General features: G+C 27.4%; 1 long non-coding RNA gene across 1 annotated transcript; it reads left to right on the top strand.

Moving 5' to 3' along the window:
- Positions 1–15,700: 15,700 nt before the first annotated feature.
- Positions 15,701–16,586, top strand: LOC127291537 (uncharacterized). Its single transcript, XR_007844612.1, has 3 exons — positions 15,701–15,862; positions 15,937–16,199; positions 16,424–16,586. It is a non-coding gene; the product is annotated as an uncharacterized LOC127291537 (long non-coding RNA).
- Positions 16,587–23,536: the final 6,950 nt, after the last annotated feature.

Below are 23,536 nucleotides of genomic sequence, written 5' to 3' on the forward strand. Positions count from 1 at the left end.
TGATAATAATAATACTACAGCGCTTTTGTAATTAATTTCTATTCTTAAACTAAAAAAATTTATAATTGAATAATATAATATATAAATAAATAAATATTTTACGCAGAAGGGGGGATCGTTCTGAAATAGAAAGAAACAAAACCCTTTTTAGAGTTTCATAGCCCAAGGCTGGTACCCTTATAATTTCACTCTGGCCTCCATTTGACCATCATACACCATAGAAACATGTCAACGGTTATAGTAACAGTTACCATAGTAATCGTTACCATAGTAGTTCTTTCCATTGAAAACCGTACCATGGCAACTTGAAATATTTTTTAATTAATCACTGTTCGTCTTTGCCTCGAAACCCTCTGATATTTTTTCAATCAACAATCCCCCTCCTCACCTAATTTTACATTAACCTAACTATTTTTGTACAAAGTATGACGCGCTCTGAAAAAAGGTATCTTAAGAGCAAACGAATGATAAGTTATGTTTCCGTAAAAAAAATTTCTTTACATTTTTTTTGCTTTAAAAATTAGTTTACTATCTGTAGAATGATAATTAATAATACATTATTAATATATAACTTCAAGTATAAATGTCTCTATAGTATACATATAAGTGTAGAACTTCAAATGCACACTACTTTCTTGTATTGCATTTGTAACGCGTATTTGTATATTTTAATTTTAACGATAAAAAGTTTATTTTTTTGATGTTTGTTGAGATTTGAGACCAGTAGGCTGCACGGCGCAAAACCAAAGATCTACTTTAAACGCCTGTAACGTCGCTGCATATGTAATATTTTTATATAAAAAAATTATTATATATAGCTTATATTGAACACTTTAAGGTTTGCTTTTTTTCAATTCAATAAACTATAACATTTTTTTGTAAAAAATATTGAAGAAACGTTCATTTACACGAGTTTCCATTTTAAAAGATTTTTGTTTCTGGAAAATCAAAAATACTTTTCACTGTATATTTTGGATGTAACAGTAAAAACCCGGGCTCAAAATGATCCAGTCAGCAGGATCATTTTGATCTGCAGCAAAAATGAGTCAAATAGGTGGCGCCACGTTCTATGTCGTTTAGCATTGGCTCATTTTAAACCGCATAAAAAATGAACCCAGGTTTTTACTGTGTCAAAATATTCTGTGTTGTTTTACTGTGTTATTGAGGAATCAACTAAGTTAATTCTGCATGCGTGGTATTGTGGTTATTTTTAATGAACCCCAAAGAGAAGACGAGGTATGGTCGCGGCGCAAAGAGCCAGGAGGGTAAAAAACGAAGTTTTTTTCAAAAACTTGAAAGTCAAGGCAGGGGCGTTTGTTTTTAATGTGTTATTCGTGATCTGCTTCATGTTCGTTTAATAATCCAGGTGAAAATGTTCACGTGGAAATGCATGTAGAAATTCATGTATAAATTGTCAAAATCTACGTGGATTTTCATTTACCTACGCGAATTTCACATGGTTTTTTGAAACATTTCCACTTGGAATATAACGCAAAAAAATTAGGAACCTTTTATAATTAATATATAATATTACATGCAGAAAAAATCCGCAAATTCAAACATGACGAAAGAAACAAAATGTGTCAAAATTGTGAATATGTCAAGATTTCAAAGTAAGTATTTTTTGGTATAGATAATTCTTTTAATAGGAAATGCTGCAAATAAAAATACTTTTGAGTAAAACTTCAGATAAATATAAATTTTTATTTACATTTTTTAATTTCGGAAGTTTAATTTATAAAGAATTTTAGACGATTTTATTTTACGCTTAAAAAATTTACACATGTGAATAGACAAACAATGCGTAGGGGGCTTTTTGAAAAAAGTTACATTGAATATATTTACATTCAAAATGTATACATTTTAAATAAAATGATATAGATGTGTCAAATTATATTATTTTACAGTGCAAAAATTTTATCTGCAGATAACATTGCTTATATCTTATTTAGCGATCTGTAAGAAAAGATACTGTTAAAAAATTTAAGTTTACTTAACTCAAAAAACCTACTAATTGTTACTCAGATTAGTGACAATTAGTTATTAACTAATTTTCAAAAATATTTTTTTATCTTTTAAAAAAGGGGAAATTTAGAATTTTTTTAGAAAACTTTTGACCATATGAAAAAGCAGGAGAAAACCTTTCGAAAACATATGTATATAGATAAAATTTTTTTCATTCTTTTATATAGTTATGATTCTTCAAAAATCCACTGTTTATATTTCACCAATATTTAATTTTCTTCGCTCTCTACACTTTCTAATAAAGTTTAATAATAATAATTTATGGGTAACTCAGTGAGCCACAAACCATGTTCGTTCTAAAAACGTTTTAAGGACATTTTTGTAATGTTTTATGTCCGCCAAATAATGTTATGAAACATTTTAAAAACATAGATGTTTAAATAATATTCTAGAACACTTTTTGGCTGAGGTGAAATGTTTTAAAAACGTTTTAAGGACTTTTTTGGAATGAACATGGTTTTTTGCCCACTGGGAAAGTATTTACCCTTAATAATTAATGTTATGAAAAATGCAATACATTTCTAATGTAAAAGCATTCAATGTAACTTTTCTTGAAAGGTCATCCGCGGATTATTTTTTAGTTTTTAGATTTTTTCATCAGAAAACATTCTTGTATTCTATTAAATAACCTTAAATCTCGCTTGTACTCGAAATTTGTTTCAAGTTAAAATTAACTTATAGTTCACGATGTCACCAAGGTTTATCGTGCTGTCATAAGTAATTTTAGTATTGTTTACTGACTGACTTACATATATTTTTGTGCATATTTGACTATAATTAATAACCATAAATTATTACTGCAGTTCAGAGAAAAATATTTGCAGTCTTTTATCCTGATTCATAATAAGATATTTGATATTTCTATTCGCCTGACGCGCTTTGGGCGTTTAGGTTAAATAGTCATTAACCTAAACGACTAAATGAATCTAGTCTAATAAGAAATAAGCATCTATTACGTATATATTTTTCTATTCGCCCGCGTTCAGCTTAAAGCCTAGGCATTAAGCTAAATGACGGATTCTTCTATTCGCCTACGACATATATATGTTACAAAATCTTGTGTACAAATTATCTCTAATACACTTCAATGGATTGTCCTGAAATTTTTTAGGCTTATTACAGTCATCAATATCTAAAATCAGACGCAAGGATTTCCAAAAATATCCACATAATTTTTGATGTCACTTTTTCAAAAATTCAAAAATACGTTTCTTAACAAAAATTTTTTTTACACTAAGTATAATTTTTTGTTAAAAAAAACTTATTTCTCTCATTAAAACGAATTGATTAACCTATATAAAGTCTTTATTTTAGTTAAAATCTATAAATTATATTTGGAAAAAATGTATTTTCGTATTTTTTGAAATAACTTTTTTCTTTATGAAAATTTTGTCAAACCTGTATTCCTGGCATGAAAATGAATCAATTCATGTATATAAAGTTTATATTTTACTAATATTTGTAAAATTGATCGCTATTTCAGTTGTATTCCTTCTTTTAATATTGAATATAAGTGTATCAAGATGAGAAAGCTAACTTGGCATAAAATAAACTTGTTTTCGTGATTCATCTAGCCTCTTAAGGTTATGTGAATGTTAGGTCTGCAATATAAATTTGTACGAAATATATATATATTTATATTTACGTTTTTTATGCTTTATGAATAACTCAAATCAGTCTGTAATATTACTGTAATATTACCGTTAATATTACAGTAATATTCCCGGTAATATTACCTTGAGGCGGACATTTTAATATCGCTGTAAGATTACTGTAATATTACAACGTTATATTACGAATCTCACGTGTAATATTACCTTGATATTGAGGTTATATTACGTGCTTCTTGGGAAATTCCTAAAAGAATCATGACCTCCTAACTTGATCTAAAGAACAAACTGTCAAAATTTGGTAACTTTCTTTTATTATCTTAAAAGTCCAGCGACAATCCTTAAATTGCACCGTGTTTCGTCACGGTATCTAAAGCTCTTTACATCGCACTTTGTCACTTTTCACAAATTCAAGATACCCTTCAAAATAACACTTAAATTCAAAAAATAGAACAAGATTTTAAGCTTTTATTTTTCATGTATTTATTAGATAGCGATGCATGAAATCATCCCAACTCCAACTACTTCTCAAACAGATTTGGTGTCTGAGAAACATGGAAGAGGCATGAGAAAAAAGAAAAGGAAGCAACCATTTACACCGTCTGCAGAGGAGGAGGAAGCCCTTCCTAAGAAATTTCAAAAAAAGGCGTCGACGGAGAAGACTGTGGCAGCTACCATACAAGTTGTAAGTTCTCATTAAAAATTAAACTCTTGCGATAACGGATCAAATGATGTACCATTAAAGTATGAAATACACTCAACATTTTTTTATACATTTATCAGTTGGAGATAGATAATATTATTGAAACTCCAACAACTTCTCAAATTTCCCAGCCAGTGGCTCAGAATTTTGGAAGAGGCATGCGAGAAAAAAAAGAGAAGCAGCCGTTTACACCATCTGCAGAAGCGGTGGAGGCCCCTCCTCCTAACCAAACACAACCAAAGAAAGTGACAACAGAGGAAACTGCAGCAGCAAAAGCACAGCTTGTAAGTTGTAATTGAAATTCAAATTTATATTTACTTATGAATACATATTTTTTTAATACCTAGTTGTTACTTCTTTCAGAAATTAGTTAATCAGGCTAAAAAGCAAGTAGTGAGAAATATGGATTTTGCTTGCTTAGAAGCTAGTTTAAGTGTAAGTATAGGTTTTTATATACTGTATGTGGTATGTATGGATTGCCAATGAATTTTAATGATTTAAAAAAAAATTTATTTTGGGTATGAAAAACTTCTCATTGAAATCTGATATTGTTTGACAAACAAGTTCTTGACAAATTCTTCATTTTTAAATTTTAAATAATTTAGATAGGAAATAGTTTTTTAAATTTGATATCACTTCAATAAATACTAAATTATACATACATTTTATTATAAATATAAGGTATATATTTAAACCTTTTTAAATTTTTGTCTAAGAAATATCATATTGTTCACAAAATGATGAAAACAATTCCGAGTTTCAATACGGTAAAAAGAGAATCTTATTTTAAAGCATTACTGGTAATTAAGAGTATCTTGATTTTTAAGATTCATTTAATTTAAGACTAACAATTGTCTTAATATAAGATTTACTTTTCTCTGTGTGCGTAAATGTACAACTTGTTTGTTTAAATAATTAACGCACAATTGTATAAATAAAATTATTAGAATATTCTATTTAATATTAAGTTGCCTCTTGTTTATCTTCAAAATTTTAGACGAAGCTACAAAGGGTAGTCAAACTTACGGACGCAACTGTTGAAAAGGTCGTTGTCTCTTCAAGTGAAACACAGGTAACGTAGGGGTCATTCAAATTTGTCTCAAAAGATATAATGTATCAGGGAGATAAGTGTTGGTAATAACAAGAATAAAAGTAAAACGTATTTGTTATATGTATAAATTTTGAAGAAATAGGGGAGAGTCGGGTAAGTTCGACCAAAAAAAAATTAGAGTAAAAAAAATTATTTAATTACCTTGTTTAAGTATAAAAACTATTTTATAGTGAGAAGACGACATTCAAGAATTAGAAAAAAATTATTTAAAATTATGCGTTTTGAAAAACATTTAATAAATTATAATGCAAGTGTTTTCAAAATTATTTTCTTTTCCGTTAATAATTATTTACTTTAAGTTTTAAAGTTTTGAGAGATAAAAGAAAAAATAAATTGTAGTAACAGCCCAGTGGCCAAAAAACCCTGGCCGTTCCAAAAACGCTCTTAAAACGTTTGTAGAACCAACATGGTTGTGCCTACAGGGAATAAAAAGACATTTTTATTTATTAGTAACCAACAATGTTTTAATATTTAAAAAAAAAATTTTATACTCAATGTAAAAATAAAATAACTCTTTTGATTATTTTGTTCCACGTATTAAATCTTTGACATCTTAAAAATTCGAGTGAGGAGCACAAAAATCATTAATTAGAAATTTCATTTTAAAGAATTTTATTCGATATAATTATTTTTTAAAGAATTTTTCATTTTTTGAATTAGTATTTGACAGAATTTCTTTTTATACTAATTTTTACTTAACAAAATGTTTAACTACCAAATTTTTAATTGGCGGATTCTTTATTTTACAGTCATTTTTTTACATGACTTTTTATTTAAACAATTTTAATTTAACAGAACTCTCATTCAATCGAATTTTATGTGATTTAATTTTTTAAATGATGGAAATTCCAGTTAACCAAATTTTTATTTGTACTATCACGGTGGTCCTCAAGCACATTTAGGTTTACCTAAAATGAGTCGAAATTGTGCTAACGCAGTTTTGTTTACAATCGTCCCGAGATTCCGAATCTGCGTCTCCGAAAATCGTAGCTGATCCTTTTTTCGGAAAAAAGATATATTATGGTGGTTCTTAAAGAACAGAATTTCGAATCTTAAACTTCATAACTCCATTCTGTTAAGCATCGAAAAATAAGAGATACGCATTTAAAAAAATTTTTTAATTAATATTTAATAGTGCCTCAAAGCACTTAGATTTTTACATGTATTTTGCATGGGAAAAAACGGTTTTTCGTAGATTCGCTATGAAATGATTAAATATGAATATTTTTTATAGGTCTACTCTGCTTTTCTTGATAAATATTTAAGGAATAAGATCCAATAATTTATTTCTGAATTTTTTAATAATAACTATTTTTTAAAAAGCCCCAACAATCCCTCCAAAAATGCAAAATCAGGGGAAAATTGTTAGAAAATATTTATTAATATTTTTTATAGTATTTTTGCAAGATTTTTTATTTACAACTTAAACAAATATTATTAATTAATATCTGGAAAATGATGTTTTTTTTAATATATATCTTTTATTGATATGAACTGCAATAAATAACAGTTGAATTAAAAAAATGTCAACAAAAATTGTTTAAACAAATTATTGTTGCTATTTCAAAACCAGTGTTTAAATGTATCTACAAAGTTGCTTCTTTCCCTCAATTTTGCAAGTAGTTCTGCTGTATAAAACTGCAAAAGTATCTTAAATTTGAAACTTAATTTTCTACAATTGTTTAAACAAATTATTGTTGCTATTACAAAAGTAGTGTTTAAATATATCTAGAAAACGATTTTTTTTAATTTTGTAACTTTTATTGACATGAACTGCAATAAATAACAGTTTATTTAACAAAATGAAAACAACAATTGTTTAAACAATTATTGAGGTTATATTTGATTTATAATAATTGTAAAATCTTAAAATATTGAGAAATCATTAAAAATTTGAGTTTCTCCACGTCTATATTGACAGTAGCAATTGCAAACAGAAAAAATAATTTGTTTAAATAATTGTGGAAAATTAAGTTTTAAATTTAAGATACTTTTGAAGTTATATACAGCACAACTGCTTTCAAAATTAAGGGTAACAGCAACTTTGTAGATACATTTAAACACTAGTTTTGAAATAGCAACAATGATTTGTTTAAACAATTGTTGTTTTCATTTTTTATATAAACTGTTATTTATGTTATTTGATTTTTAACAAAATGAGGAGTTATGAAGTTTAAAATTCGAAATTTTGTTTTTTAAGAACCAACCTAATATATTTTTCTTTCGAAAAAAGAATCAGCTGCGATTTTTGGAGACGCAGATTCGGAATCTTGGGACGATTCTAAACAAAACTGCGTTAGCACAATTTTGACTCATTTTAGGTAAACCTAAATGTGCTTGAGGACCACCGTGACTAATTTTTAATTGATATAATTTTTAAGACGTCGAATTTTCATTTGTCTGAAACTACTTGACATCTTCATACATACGACCTACCAGAACACATCTAGTTTCATTTTTCGTATTTCACTGTCGCGTCTTACATATTGACGAAGTTTCCCGCATAAACTAACCCGACAATAATAATTTAAACATTTTTTTTATTTTACGACTTTTTTAATATTAAAATTATAGTTTTTATAAACTTTTATGTATCAAAAGTATAATTTTATAAAAATTATCCATATCTGTAAGTGATGAGTATTTTTTTCTAACATTCAAAAATAAAAAAATTAATGTTTTGAAGGTTAATTTAAAAATTATTATTGTTACCACATAATACTTTCCTCTTAAAAACAGTTGAATTTTATATTCATTTTAATAAAGCTATTAACAAAAACGAACTTAGCCTACAGCCGAATTTACCCCATTCTCCCTTAATATACCATGATTTGGGATAATCCTGGTATTACAAGAAGCAAATTCCTTTTTATAAAGTTGGATTCTTAAAAATCTACTATTATTATTTTAATAAATGTTTATGGATTAGGTTATGTTATTAAAATTCATAATAATGAAACCTTTTTTACTGTGACAAAAAATTTTAGTTTTTAAAATTCCTCTAAGTTCCACGCTTATAAAATAAAGTAATATATATTTATACATAATATACATTTAAATTACTTCTTTCGGAGCATCAGGTGCCAATAAAATAACATATGTGCCTTCTACGTTGAGACTGTTAAATTTAAGTAAAGATAGGTGTAAAACATTAAATAGATTTTATAATCTTCACAATATTTTGAAATTTATTACAACCAACTCCAAGCTTCTCTAAATTACAAAGCAATAATTTAAAAATAATTTGGAATATAATTGTAGACTGAAGAAACATTACAAGATAATGACATGAATTATCTGAGAAGGGAAATTAATAACTAAAAAGATGTCAACCCGCATTACTTACTTAGCCAGAGGATATTGGTTACCAGAAGAAATGCCATTCGTCTTTCGTCAAAAGCCGAAGACAATGTCGAAAGAGGATTTTATCCCAATTACAATTGAGGACGTGGAAAATATTATCAGTAAGTGGTTGACTTCAACGGAACATGTAAATTTTTTCCACTTCAAAAATTATGTGTTATTTCTTTTTAGGAATCCTGAAAAGTCTACAAGAACTTCCTGAGTACCATTTATTGATTTCAGAAGAAGATATATCTCACGCAAAAGTAAGATATTATGTGGGGGAGGAAATGAAGCAGTATCAAAATAAACCCTAATACAGTTCTGTACATTGCGTCATTTATGACATTTTTAGCATAAAAAATAAAAATAATTTACACAATATAATATTTTGATTACGTAACATTGTTTATATGGAAATGAGAAAACTGTCTCCTCGATTCAAAAGCTATAAAATTAAGTAAATATTTCATGAAGTAAATTATAGGTATTATATTATTTTCACGAAAAGTGAAAGCTAAAATTAAAATAACCGCCCTTCTCTACCGTCCTGCACGAATGGAAAAGATTTCCTGTGACATCAAATTTCTAATTGGCACAGTAAATGATACTTTACCTTTTTTATCATGGAAAACTTTTTCGCTTTCTTTGTATACATTTTACCAGTGGTAATTATATTTTAAAGATTTGACAACAAACATCAGTCACCGTTTATTGTGTATGGCTCATTATCGTTCCGCGCCTATACTTCGTCCGTTCTTCAGGGGTTCCAATAAATACACAGAAAATTAAAAGGCATTAAAATAATAAGCGTTGCAGCTTATTTTAATACCTTATAATTTTATGTGTAAGTATAAGTAGACGCAATATACAACTTGAACTACATATACATGTATATATATATATTTTTTTAATTTGGACAGTGTAAATAATTAAATATGAATGAATGGGCTGATTTATAGTATTAACCGTTAATTTAATTCAATTGCTTGCAAATAATTACGATTCTCCAAATAATTACCTTTAAAATACGAAGATAAAAATTTTTGCGTCTATACTTTTTTATGTTAAGAGATGTACTTTTCAGTCGTCAAAAATTAGTTGTCTTATAATGCTGACGAATACAGAACATTTTTCTTTATTTGTACTAAAGTTTCTCTCCGCAATAAGGAAACAGAGGTACAAATTTTAAGTAATTTCAATTAGTGGATATAGTTCTTAACTAATTGAAACTTACATAATACAATTGAGGCTCCCGATTCAATAACCGGTCGGATGCTCGGGACACACATTTTGAAATCTGTCAACGCACAAAAATGTCAATAAAATTAAAAGTGTTTGAATGTTTTGAAGAATTTTTTTTATTGTTTAATTTCTTAACCCACTACCTGTGCTGGGTTATCCCCACTCCAGCGCTATAGAATGTATTTCCAATAGTCCCCACCAGGTGACCGAATTATCGTTTTTTGTCGATAACGGTCAACTAGACACGCAGAGGGTTAAATAAAAATTTTCCATTTTTTTGGTAAATTTTAAATTGATATAATTTCTAAAAAAATTATCAAATTTAATTTTTAAAAATATTATATTAAGGAAAGTGACCCTCTTGTGGCCGCGGTACCAATCGTAACCGCCATTTATCGTTTATTAGTTAATATTAACTGAATTTATTCTGTCAGAGGTGGAAAATGAATTTATAATTATTTACTTTACTAAAAAGCTATTACAGAATCATGAGACTGGTACATGTCGTCTGCATAAAGAGGCCAAGACTGGGTCATTTACCTTATATAATTTATACACTACACGGAGAAAAAAAAAGGAGAACTGCTTAACCCGCCGGTAAAGCAGTTCTCTTAAATGAGTGTCAGCTGTTTGACAGATGGGAAAGTGAGCCGTTCGTTTCTCGAAGGGTGAACGAGTACGCTTTTTGGGAAAGCGGGTTAGCTTTCCTGAAGCTGCTTCTACAATAACTTTCTTTTTTTTAGTTGGTGTCAACACGAACAAAATGCACTGTAAAAACGTTGCGCGCGCAGTATAACTGAGGTTATAGTTCCAGATTTCACTATTCCTGTAATTCAAGTATCATCAAAATCAAAAGTTTGTTATTGTTTATATGTGCATGCACGGTGTGCTACAATTTTGACTTTGTTCTCAAGTTTTCGAAAAATAAATAATTTCGATCCAGTTCAATAATATTGTGTTTGTTGTTTGTGGACTGTAATCGGATAGTATAATAATTATTGTTATTACATCATTTTTATCATTAGGTGAGTAGTATATTATAATTAAAATATTTTTTAGGTTATATTAGCATCACTTAAAAAAATTCGTGTTATTTCACTACGTCCGATGTCGTAAATTCACAAGCGGCATGTAATTGAACATAACTTACATGTTTTTCCACATTCTTAAATACAATTTATATCGCATGTGTTAAATCCATGTAAATGTACACGTCCAACGTGTTGATCAAAATTTCCCACGTCGGACGTAGTAAAATTACACAGTTTAGTAGAATTATTTCGTAGTACGATTCAAAGTTACTATGATAAGTTAAAAAACTTGTAAAACAAACGTTGTAAATTAACTCGTGCCACATAGTATTATTTCCATGTGTTTAATTACATGACTCATTTTTTACACTGACTTCTTTAACAGTGATGTTCTTTTCAACCTACTATATTTATAATTCGGTATATTTTTTATTGGGAAAATAAATTAAAATTTTTTTAAAAATATAACATATTCATTATTATATTATTAGGCAGATACACACTATGTAAGAAAAATTTTTGGTCAGCTAGACAATTTCGATTTGTTATTTTATAGAAATTTGAATGCAGCGAATTTTTGCATGTACTTGCAGAAAACTTGCTGCATTGCAGTTATTATATTTGAGTTTATTTAATTATAATCACTTTCTGCTTTATTCATGATCCACTTTTAATATTAATTTTAAGTAATGTTTACAGCAAATTGAAATAATGAGTGATGATATAAATCACGTATTGATTCGTTTGGTGCAACAACACCCAATTATTTATGATTCATCTTTGAAAACTTACAAAGATAATGTAAAAAAAACCAATCATGGAGCAATATAATGATCGAATTCAACAGAAAAACAGGTTGCAGAGTTACAGGTAATATATATATACATGTATGTGAAAAGTCGTATAAATTGACAGTTTTATGGAAAATTATTTAGTATACCGATAGAATAATATAATATATTATTCTATCGGTATACTAAATAATTAAATTAAATTTAAATATTATTTAAATCCTTAGATCAAGTAAAATATATAGCCAGCCTAATAAATATGTATTCATATATTTTCAATTGTTTGTACATTAGGCAAATTGAAAACATTCATTCAAATCGTTCACCACAATTATAATGATCGAATGAAAAACAGTCATGTTCAAAGAAGAATGACTGAAGAAGAAGAACACAGGGAGGAAATTATTATGGAAAATTGGCGGCGAATCGAAAAAGCCGAATTCGCCACTATAAGAGAATGAAGAACACTGCTTCTCGAATTTTTACAAAATTGTACATCGATCATTTACAGTAATGTACAATTCCACAAGTCTTTAGTCACTGGAGGTTACACAAATTTTATATATTTAATAAAATGTGAAACAAATGTGCGCCCGAAATTAACACTATTATTTTCAGACGATGAATTCGTGGGGCTCCTTGGAATGATGCCATAAATGGTGGCGAATGTACGTGTCCGTTTTGCAATGAAGTTTTTCCTGACACAGAGACATATTATTCTCATGTCGAGGCCTTACATGCCCTTCAAAAATGTCAAAATTGTGGCGAAATGTACAATTCTGCACGACAACATCAAGATTGTTGTAAGTGTTATTTAAAAATCAAAAGAAAATAATTGTTTATTATGATAAAAATAAAGTCTGAAGTTCTTTTAATGTCGCACAATGATGTAGGTAATGATTAATTTAATTCATTTATCAATGTTGCGTCATATTTTTTAGGGACAATTTTTACTGGGATATCAGAAAATCTTTGGGTAAATGCAAATCAAAATGGTAAGAATAAAGGAATGTGAAACATAAAATTTTATATATATAAAATGAGGTATAGAGCTATATCTTTGTTTCGTTAACAGCACAGCACTCATCAGCCACATCACGACAAGGTGTTGTGATAACCGCCGAAAGTTCGTCAGCAGCAATAGGAACTAACGAGCTCCTTAAGAAACCAAGAAACAGTAAATATAAATAAATACAGTTAATAGTAAAAAGAATTTAACAAATTTAAAATGTAAAACTAATTTTAAATAATATTTTAGTAAATTTAAATATTTAAAACCAATGGACAAATAACATAAAGTAATTTTGTATTCATATTTTTTTCTTTGAATCTTTATTTTCTTACAGTAGGTTTCCGTCGTAAGGTCTTTAAATATAATTTTACAAAACGTATGGTCTTTAATGTATATAAAAAAAGTCAATTGTTTATTTTTTTTTAATTACAACGTGACAGAGTTAAAATACTTTGAGATTTATATTTAAATTTCTTATTATATTCTACAACTTATAGCCGCCAGAAGGAAGGACAAGTATCCTAAAGTGCAAAAACCTCCTTCAGGATATCAAAGTAAGAGAAACAAATTTTGCTGAAGGGGTCTGTCCATACAATCCATACATACCTTGATCGTGGACTGACCCCTTAACATTTTTTAAATATATAAAAAAATTAAAAATTGTATAAAAATAATTTTTAAAGGGACAACGAGAAAAAGCCGCAAAGAAAAGAAAATAGAATATAAACTTAAAAAATGGACGGCAACTTCTGAGAAACTAAAGAAGCTATTACCAACAGCGAGGACTGAAGCTTCTACTTCTACACGAGAAGGTAATGAAAGAAAAATTAAGTATGACAGCTTAAAAAATATAAAATTACATTTTTTGTATTATCCCTTCCTGGGTGAAAATATACCCCCAGAAAATTCGCCTGGAAATCCGAGGGGCCATTTACAATTTTTCGTCTGGAAATACGAGCGGAATACAATCCGGGCTGTTTTCCCGACAAAAAACTGAGCATTAATTAAATTTTTTTCAACGTTATCAATTAATGTGTGCATTTTATATATAATAGGGATTATTTTTCCAAATAACGTATCTGTAAAATATATTAGATATTTAATTAGGGTCTATTAATAATTTTAGCAGCAGATCTTACGACCAGTTCAATATCGTCGGCAGTTGAAACACCGTTAAGATCTGAATCGTTAAAACAGCAAGCAGTAGTTGAGAGAAGGCCAGCTACGAAGCTTTCTTTAAATAAACTTTCTTCAGAAAATTCAGGTACGATATCTATAAAATTTCTTTTTCCAAATTTAAAAATTTAATTCTACTATTTCGCGTAATGAAAGATAATCGCAATTTACTAAATTCTATAAAAAATCTTGAATTTTTTTTTAGTTTTTTAAATCAATCTGCAGGGTCTTACCTCTCGAAAAATGTACCTGACACAATTTTTTTCTTACATATTAAAAATTTTATTTCATTGATTTTTTAACAAAAAAGAAAACGTCCGATTTTGTCGATTTATTATCATTTTCAAAACAGGAAAGTAAAAAAAAATTTAAAACCTAATAGTTGCCTTTATATAATTAAATATATAATAACATTTACAAACTTAATCTAATGTGAATGTTTTAAGAATATTATTATGTAAATTGTTTTATGTCATAGATTTAATTGCAATTTATTTCAGAAAAAACCAGGTCATTAGGTGGTCCGAAAATCGTGGAGATAACAAAACCGTCCAAAAGAATCATGTATTCTAAAGTTCCTCCAGCAAAGAAAATTTTGATTCTCAAATTTCCTGAAGGAGGGTCAAGTAAGAATAAAATAAAGCGCATTATTGATTTCTTTCATTCCCTTTTTATCTTCTAATGTAAGAATTTAATTTTTTGTACATTATACTGAATATATGTAACTCATCTTATTTTAGCCGACTCAAAAATTGAAGTACACACCCCGTCAGGATCAACAGGTAAAACTTCAATATATTATACGCTTAGAAAAATTAATTATTCTTAATTCAACTGAACGATAATAATTAGCAATTATTCTTTTTTCAGCGACAATGAAGATCGTCAAAAAATGTGACACAGGCAACATTAAATACATTTCAACCTAATGATTTTTGAATATTTTAAATATTATTATTTTTTTTAACTATTTGAGCTGAAAAATTGTTATTATATATAGTATACAAGATAAATAAAAAACATTGAAGTCGATAAGGCCGGTGACGATTATATGCAGTTAATGCTTAAAGTCAGAAATTCGCAAATATGTATAAAACGAGTGAGATTGCTGAGAGACACAAGATATGATAAGTTAACTTTAGGGAATAGTTGGAATCCCGGGTCGGAACTCTTTTCCTATTTGATTTCGCCATTTTCTTCGTGTCCATCATTTTCATCTTGATTGGATTTTACAACATTGATCACATATTCGATATTCGAAAGTTCTACGGAAGGGAAATAGGTGAGACTCCTTAAGTATTAATTAATTAATTAATTAATTAATTAAAAAGTTGAAATTTAATAATAATAATTTATTAATTATTATCGTTTTAATGGAAATTTAAAATCTAACGGAATTTGATTTTTCAACGATTTGATATTTTGTGCTATTGCTAGTATTGTTTGCGATAAATACTTAGAGCAAGGAAATCTCGAAAAATTATTTTGTTATGGTAAATGAAATTAAGTAGTAAGTTTAATAATTAAATATTAAATTAATTTAAAGAATAAATTGAATTAAATTAAATATTACTTACTGGACTTTCAGTTGCAATGGAAATGATTCTCCACATGTTGATGTTAAACATAAGTGACATGATAGTTATATTGAGATTACGCGGGAAAAGCAAAAAAAGATTTTCTTGATGATTCCGTACACAAGTTTCTTCTACTGCCAGCGGTCAGGTCTTTGAAACGGCGGTTTAAAACGCGCAGAGTCGTCAATCGCCGTAGCAATTTTTAAATGTTGCTTATCTGGTAGAAAGCAAATGTTGTGGTGAGACTAATCTCTCTGCTAATAAAAAATTAGCATTATTTACTATATTTTAATATGCGGACTTCGATTTTCAGGCCCCAAGTGTCATAATGGAAAGTGCGAAAAATTCATAATTTCAAGGGGGACATAAATCTCACAGAAAGCTTGCTTTACATGAATTGGACTCGGTTATTGTACTTCACAATTTTCGGATTGTTCAAACAAAAAGTAACACCTTTAATCTTGATGAACATCAAGAGAAACGAGCGAAAATGTTGTATGAATGAGATGAACGACCAGGTGGAAAAGGAGAAATTGGCGGTCGCTTTTTGGGCTGAGTAAATTAAATCCCCCGCGAGTAAGTTGTCAATTTGTTAATTTTTATCTCAGAATAACAATTAGTAATAAATAACAATGAAATTCTAAATTCAAAGAATATTTCTAAAATTATTGTGTGAATTTTATCTAATTTAATTTTTTACTTTCAATTATTTACATACTCCAATGGAATAAATGCGTAATATGGAATAATGATAATATGGATATGGATAATGACGCTATTTATTTGATTTATGAATTAAGTCAATTCGGTGGTCTTTTGCTGGCCGTCAAGGAAATCAATTTTTCCGTTAATCCAATTAAATGCTCTGGGCGTGAACGGTGCTGTAAAAAGCAAGACCTTTAAAATGATAACCGGCGACGAAACTTCGAGCAGTGGAGTTATGTATTTAGGCGAAAAAGAGATTTACAATCACAGAAACGAGGTATTCAGTTTTATTACGGTTTACAAATGGAATACGAAATTGAAAAAAATTTTGTCCTTGATACTTTTGATTTTTCAAAAAATCTTTCCATATATTTTATTTTCTGTCTTTTGGATCCAATAATTTAATTTTCGAAAATCTTCAATTCTCATAATTAAAAATTTGAATTATTATACTTTTTTTTAAATAAGACTTTTATTACAATCTCATTAAAATACTGGTAATATATTGCTTCACGAAGAAAATTACGTTAGCTGCTATATAAATAGCAAATTCTTAGGTGTACTGCTAAAATGAAATTAGATAGTGCAAATAACTATAACTATTTCTTTTTAAAATTAAGTTAAAAACATTATAAATTTTTAAAAACAAAAACATCTGCGGAAAAAAATTAATAGGTAAAATTAAATAAATTTTTACAAAGTCAATAAACTTGAACACAAATGTATTGTGACTCACATAAGTAAGGAAAGAAGAAACTATAGACTTTTTAAAAAAGTTTTTAATGATTATAAAAGTCAGTTAAGTCATGACCCTGGCGGATTTGATTTATCTAAATTCGACCCACCTGGGGCGATTCTAAGTCGAATCTAAGTCGAATTTAGGTAATTATCAAAAAAAAGCTTTAAATTGATGAAAATTTATAAAAATTAGTATTGTGAAGTTAAATGAACATTTATAGAGTTAATTTTTGTAAGAATTTTAATTATTAACATGATAAATAATAAATAATCACTTGATATGTGCAAGTGGTAACTGCAGATTTTAACTCGTTGTCAGTTTTCTTAATATTTTCAAGAAATTAGTGTAAAATGTGTGAAAAAATAATTTATTTTTAATAGAAATTGCAAATTTTATTAAATTATTTTGTTATTTATCGAGCACACCCTGGCGGATTTGATTTACCTAAATTCGACCCAGCTGGGGCGAATCTAAGTCGAATCTAAGTCGAATTTAGGTAATTATCAAAAAAAAGCTTTAAATTGATGAAAATTTATAAAAATTAGTATTGTGAGGTTAAATGAACATTTATAGAGTTAATTTTTGTAAGAATTTTAATTATTAACGTGATAAATAATAAATAATCACTTGATATGTGCAAGTGGTAACTGTAGATTTTAACTCGTTTTCAGTTTTCATAATATTCTCAAGAAATTAGTGTAAAATGTGTGAAAAAATAATTTATATTTAATAGAAATTGCAAATTTTATTAAATTATTTTATTATTTATCTAGCACAGTTTAAAATAATTGCAATTTAATTTAAAAAAAAAAGTTTTCTTAAAAGTGATAAGAACTCTACTATACCGACAGCAAGAGGATATTTTCAGGTAAGTAAAGTTATTGTAGCGTGTAGTTTTGTTGTGACTAAAAGATGTCGCTTTATGTTCTATAGTGATCAGACAGGAACATCGAATCCACGGATCAAATCTCATGATCAAATATTCATGAATATTCATCTCTGTTCTATCTTATATCTAATCTATAGAACATAAAGCGACATCTTGTAGTCACAACAAAACTACACGCTACAATAACTTTACTTACCTGAAAATATCCTCTTGCTGTCGGTATAGTAGAGTTCTTATCACTTTTAAGAAAACTTTTTTTTAAAATTAAATTGCAATTATTTTAAACTGTGCTCGATAAATAATAAAATAATTTAATAAAATTTGCAATTTCTATTAAATATAAATTATTTTTTCACACATTTTACACTAATTTCTTGAAAATATTATGAAAACTGACAACGAGTTAAAATCTACAGTTACCACTTGCACATATCAAGTGATTATTTATTATTTATCACGTTAATAATTAAAATTCTTACAAAAATTAACTCTATAAATGTTCATTTAACCTCACAATACTAATTTTTATAAATTTTCATCAATTCAAAGCTTTTTTTGATAATTACCTAAATTCGACTTAGATTCGACTTAGATTCGCCCCAGCTGGGTCGAATGTAGGTAAATTAAATCCGCCAGGGGAAACACACCTATACCAAACAAATTCACTAATTTTTAAAGTTTTATTCATACAATGAACATTTACAAAATTGAGAATCAGTACATTTTTGACAATTTTTTCAAGAAAATACAAAAATACTTGAAAACCCCTCGATGAATTTGCTTGTAATTGAATTTTGTTGAAGATTTTTGCCTTTTTTTGTAGAAAAATAAAAAACTCAAAATTTCATTTTAAAGAATTTTAAAATATAATTATTATTTAAAGAATTTTTCATTTTTTGAATTAGTATTTGACAGAATTTCTTTTTATACAAATTTTTACTTAACAAAATGTTTAACTACCAAATTTTTAATTGGCGGATTCTTCATTTTACAGTCATTTTTTTACATGACTTTTTATTTAAACAATTTTAATTTAACAGAACTCTCATTCAATCGAATTTTATGTGATTCAATTTTTTAAATGATGGAAATTCCAGTTAACCGAATTTTTATTTGTACTATCACTGTGGTCCTAAAGCACATTTAGGTTTACCTAAAATGAGCCGAAATTGTGCTAACGCAGTTTTGTTTACAATCGTCCCAAGATTCCGAATCTGCGTCTCCGAAAATCGTAGCTGATCCTTTTTTCGGAAAAAAGATATATTATGGTGGTTCTTAAAAAACAAAATTTCGAATCTTAAACTTCATAACTCCTCATTCTGTTAAGCATCGAAAAATAAGAGATACGTATTTAAAAAAATTTTTTTAATTAATATTTAATGGTGTATTTTGCATGGAAAAAAACGGTTTTTCGTAGATTCGCTATGAAATGATTAAATATGAATATTTTTTATAGGTCTACTCTGCTTTCTTGATAAATATTTAAGGAATAAGATCCAATAATTTATTTCTGAATTTTTTAATAATAACTATTTTTTATAAAGCCCCAACAATCTCTCCAAAAATGCAAAATCAGGGGAAAATTGTTAGAAAATATTTATTAATATTTTGTATAGTATTTTTTGCAAGATTTTTTATTTACAACTTAAACAAATATCTTTAATTAATATCTAGAAAATGATGTTTTTTTAATATTATATCTTTTATTGATATGAACTGCAATAAATAACAGTTTAATTAAAAAAATGTCAACAAAAATTGTTTAAATAAATTACTGTTGCTATTTCAAAACCAGTGTTTAACCCATTAACGACCGCCAGGACGAAAAATTTACCTCCACTTAGCAGCTGTTATTTTATATGAAATTTATATTGAAATCGAACACATTTTTTATTACTGATCTAGCATTTTATTACTGTAATTCGAAATCAACGACCCCAAAAACTCAATAAGTATTGATTTTCAAGCAAATTCGGTGAATTTAAAAATTTGTAGGCTATTTCGGATCCGCCATGTTGAATTATTGAAAAGTAACTTCAGATTCGTAACCGGCGACCCCAAAAACCCTCGAGTAACAAATTTCAGATAAATCCATTGAGTTTTTGAAAAAAATTGTCCGCCATATTGGATCCGCCATTATGAATTTTTGAAAACTTATACCGTATTCGTGTTTAGTGACCCAAAAAACATAAGTATATAGTGCAGAAATAAAAATAATTCATCAATATATTATTTTTTGCAAAATAGTATTTTTTAAATCTTTTTTAGTGGAAAATCGCCATTTTGTCGTCCGCCATCTTAAATATTGAAATTCACAACTATATAGTTTTGTACCTGGGTATTCGAGGACGCGATATTTTGGGTTCCGGAGCAAATTAACTGTCGTTTTCCATGTCAAAATATTTTTTGAATAAAAATTTTTTGCAGAAAATCATGTTTTTTTGCAATAAAATTGTTATAAATATTAAGGATTTAATTATAATTAAATTTGTACTTCAGAATCGAAAAGAGCGATAAATTTTACGTTAGAAATGGGCTATCCTGCATTTTTTGAATTATTTTTGCATATAAAATAACAGCTGCTAAGTGAAGGTAAATTTTTCGTCCTGGCGGTCGTTAATGGGTTAAAATGAGCCAATGCTAAACGACATAGAACGTGGCGCCACCTACTTGACTCATTTTTGCTGCAGATCGAAATGATCCTGCTGACTGGATCATTTTGAGCCCGGGTTTTTACTGTTACATCCAAAATATACAGTGAAAAGTATTTTTGATTTTCCAGAAACAAAAATCTTTTAAAATGGGAAACTCGTGTAAATGCACGTTTCTTCAATATTTTTTACAAAAAAGTGTTATAGTTTATTGAATTGAAAAAAATCATACCTTAAAGTGTTCAATATAAGCTATATATAATAATTTTTTTATATAAAAATATTACATATGCAGCGACGTTACAGGCGTTTAAAGTAGATCTTTGGTTTTGCGATGTGCAGCCTACTGGTCTCAAATCTCAACCAAAATTAAAAAAATAAACTTTTTATCGTTAAAATATGGGGCATTCTATTTTAAAATTATACCCCTAGTAAACAATTGACAATATAAGACATTTTTTAAATAATTATTTCTCCCATTTAATTAAATCAAATTACTTTTGCAATGAGTGGTTTCGAAAGAGAAATTTCTAAACTTTATTATTGTAAAAAAAATTTTTAAAAAAACGTTTAATTAGCATAAAAAATTTAGTTTGAAGGTTAAACTTATAAATATCTCAAAACACGTTGTCTCCGATTTTGACAAAATCTGTGTCAAAAGAAAGCTTAAATATTCTATTTTTTATTTCCGTAAAGTTTATAATAGACATTTTCGAGGATTTCGAGAAATTAATTAAAATTCTCAGACGTTTCAAAGGTTAAAAAGGGTTGAAATTTGCATGAATAGAGAACCTCTGTTCAAATACAGCGGCATTTGTTTTTACGAAATTTTTAAATAAATAAATTTTAAAACTTCAATTTTAATCTTAATAATTTTTTTAAATTTGAAAAATTTTTAATTGCAAATAGCTAAAGATCAATATATTTATTGTTTACAATATTTTTTTTCTCTAATGTCAAGTGATGTAATAATGTAAGGTTAATGGAAATTAAATTTAAAAAACAAAATCCGCTCTTAAAGAAATGGTTCTCCATTCATACAAATTTCAATCCTTTTTAACCTCCGAAACGTCTGAGAATTTTAATTAATTTCTGGAAATTCTCGAAAATGTCCATTATAAACTTTACGGAAATAAAAAATAGAATATTTAAGCTTTCTTTTGACATAGATTTTGTCAAAATCGGAGACAACGTGTTTTGAGATATTTACAAGTTTAACCTTCAAACTAAATTTTTTATACTATTTAAATGTTTTTTTGAAAAATTTTTTTTACAATTGTAAAGTTTAGAAATTTCTCTTTCGAAACCACTCATTGCAAAAGTAATTTGATTTAATTAAATGGGAGAAATAATTATTTAAAAAATATCTTATATTGTCAATTGTTTACTAGGGGTATAATTTTAAAATAGAATGCCCCATATACAAATACGCCCCAGATAACAAAATGCCTGCATAATAGCAGGCCGTGTGCCGGACCTCAGTCCGATCGATCGGACCAACGTGCCGGCACATAAGCAGCGCAATGTACGCGCCATTGCTGGCGATATCGCCCGCCCGCGGTCCGATCCATTAAAGTACAGAAAATGTTTTTTACTAAAATAAAAATTGAAACTGCGTCTATGTAGATACGTTTAATGATTATTTAAACAATTTCAGTAAAAAAATTACAAGTGCTGATTAACATTTTGAAAATGTGCTCTGGTAACTTTTTTTATCAGATAATCAACCATCTTATTGATTAAATAGCTAAAAAAATAGTGTTATTTCATTAGTAAAAAATGAGCTGTTTTCGGAATTTAATCACGGAAATGCATATATTTAATTCAGTATGATTATTTACAATATTTATCTTAAAGTTAAATTATCTCACGCACGCAAGGGGAATCGAAACCGCGACCTAACGCAAACTAAACCTAATGCTTAACCAACTGATCTATCAACGCACTTGCTTTTATTTACAAGAATTCTGTCCTAAAAATGAACTATAAAATACTTTTATTTAAAATTATTGTTTTTCAAAATTTCATTTATTCAAATATTCTTCTTAGAATTAATTATTTTTATTATAAATAGATCAAACATTTTGAATATTATTATATAGATTGTAATAATTTTCAAGATATTCTATGATTATTTTTTGTGTTATTAAGAATATTCGTATAATCGCATGATTGTTAAATGCAATATATAATTATTATATTCATTAAAATAATAAATTTTTCACTAATGATTAAGTATATTTACGAATTCATCAAACTTAAGTAGCAAACAAGTTACAAAAGAAATTCTAAAATTATTCTTGTAAATTATATCGATGGCCCCTAAATGAAAACACGTTTTTCGCGAGTGCAGATAGGAAACACTTTATTAAGAAAAACAAATAGAAAACATCTTATTCAAAATGACAGTTGTTTGAAGGCTATGTTACAATTTTAATTAATGGTTATTTTTAAAGTATGAATGATACATTAAAATTTAAATGAATTTAAACGTTTATGTTGTGTCAAACTAACGTTGTATCCTTAAATTACTTTATTTAGACATTTGATATTGGCTTAAAATAAAAACATAGCAAAAGTTAAGAAAATTAGGTTACAAAATTTTCAGATGAGTTTTCTATTTTTTTTCGTAAATAAGGGTGTTTTTTGTTTGCTCTCGCGAATAACGTGTTTTCATTTAGGAGCCATCGATATAAATTCTCAATGTAACATTAATAATTAAATCCATCTTTATTTTATTAATTCATTAATTTATTTCTTTGTTAAAGTAAGACAAAATAAATATTTCGAAGTCAAACTTATTAGCTTTATTAAAAGTTTTCATAGTTTTTTAAAAATTTATTCCATCCAATTTTCAATTTATTATTCAATTAATTCAATTCGTTTTATGAATTTTTATTTGTTTAATATTTAGTACAATTTTTAAAAA

The sequence above is a fragment of the Leptopilina boulardi genome, unplaced genomic scaffold (assembly GCF_019393585.1).
Source record: "Leptopilina boulardi isolate dan_hultmark-lab unplaced genomic scaffold, ZJU_Lbou_2.1 LbouV2_140, whole genome shotgun sequence".
NCBI lineage: Eukaryota > Metazoa > Arthropoda > Insecta > Hymenoptera > Figitidae > Leptopilina > Leptopilina boulardi.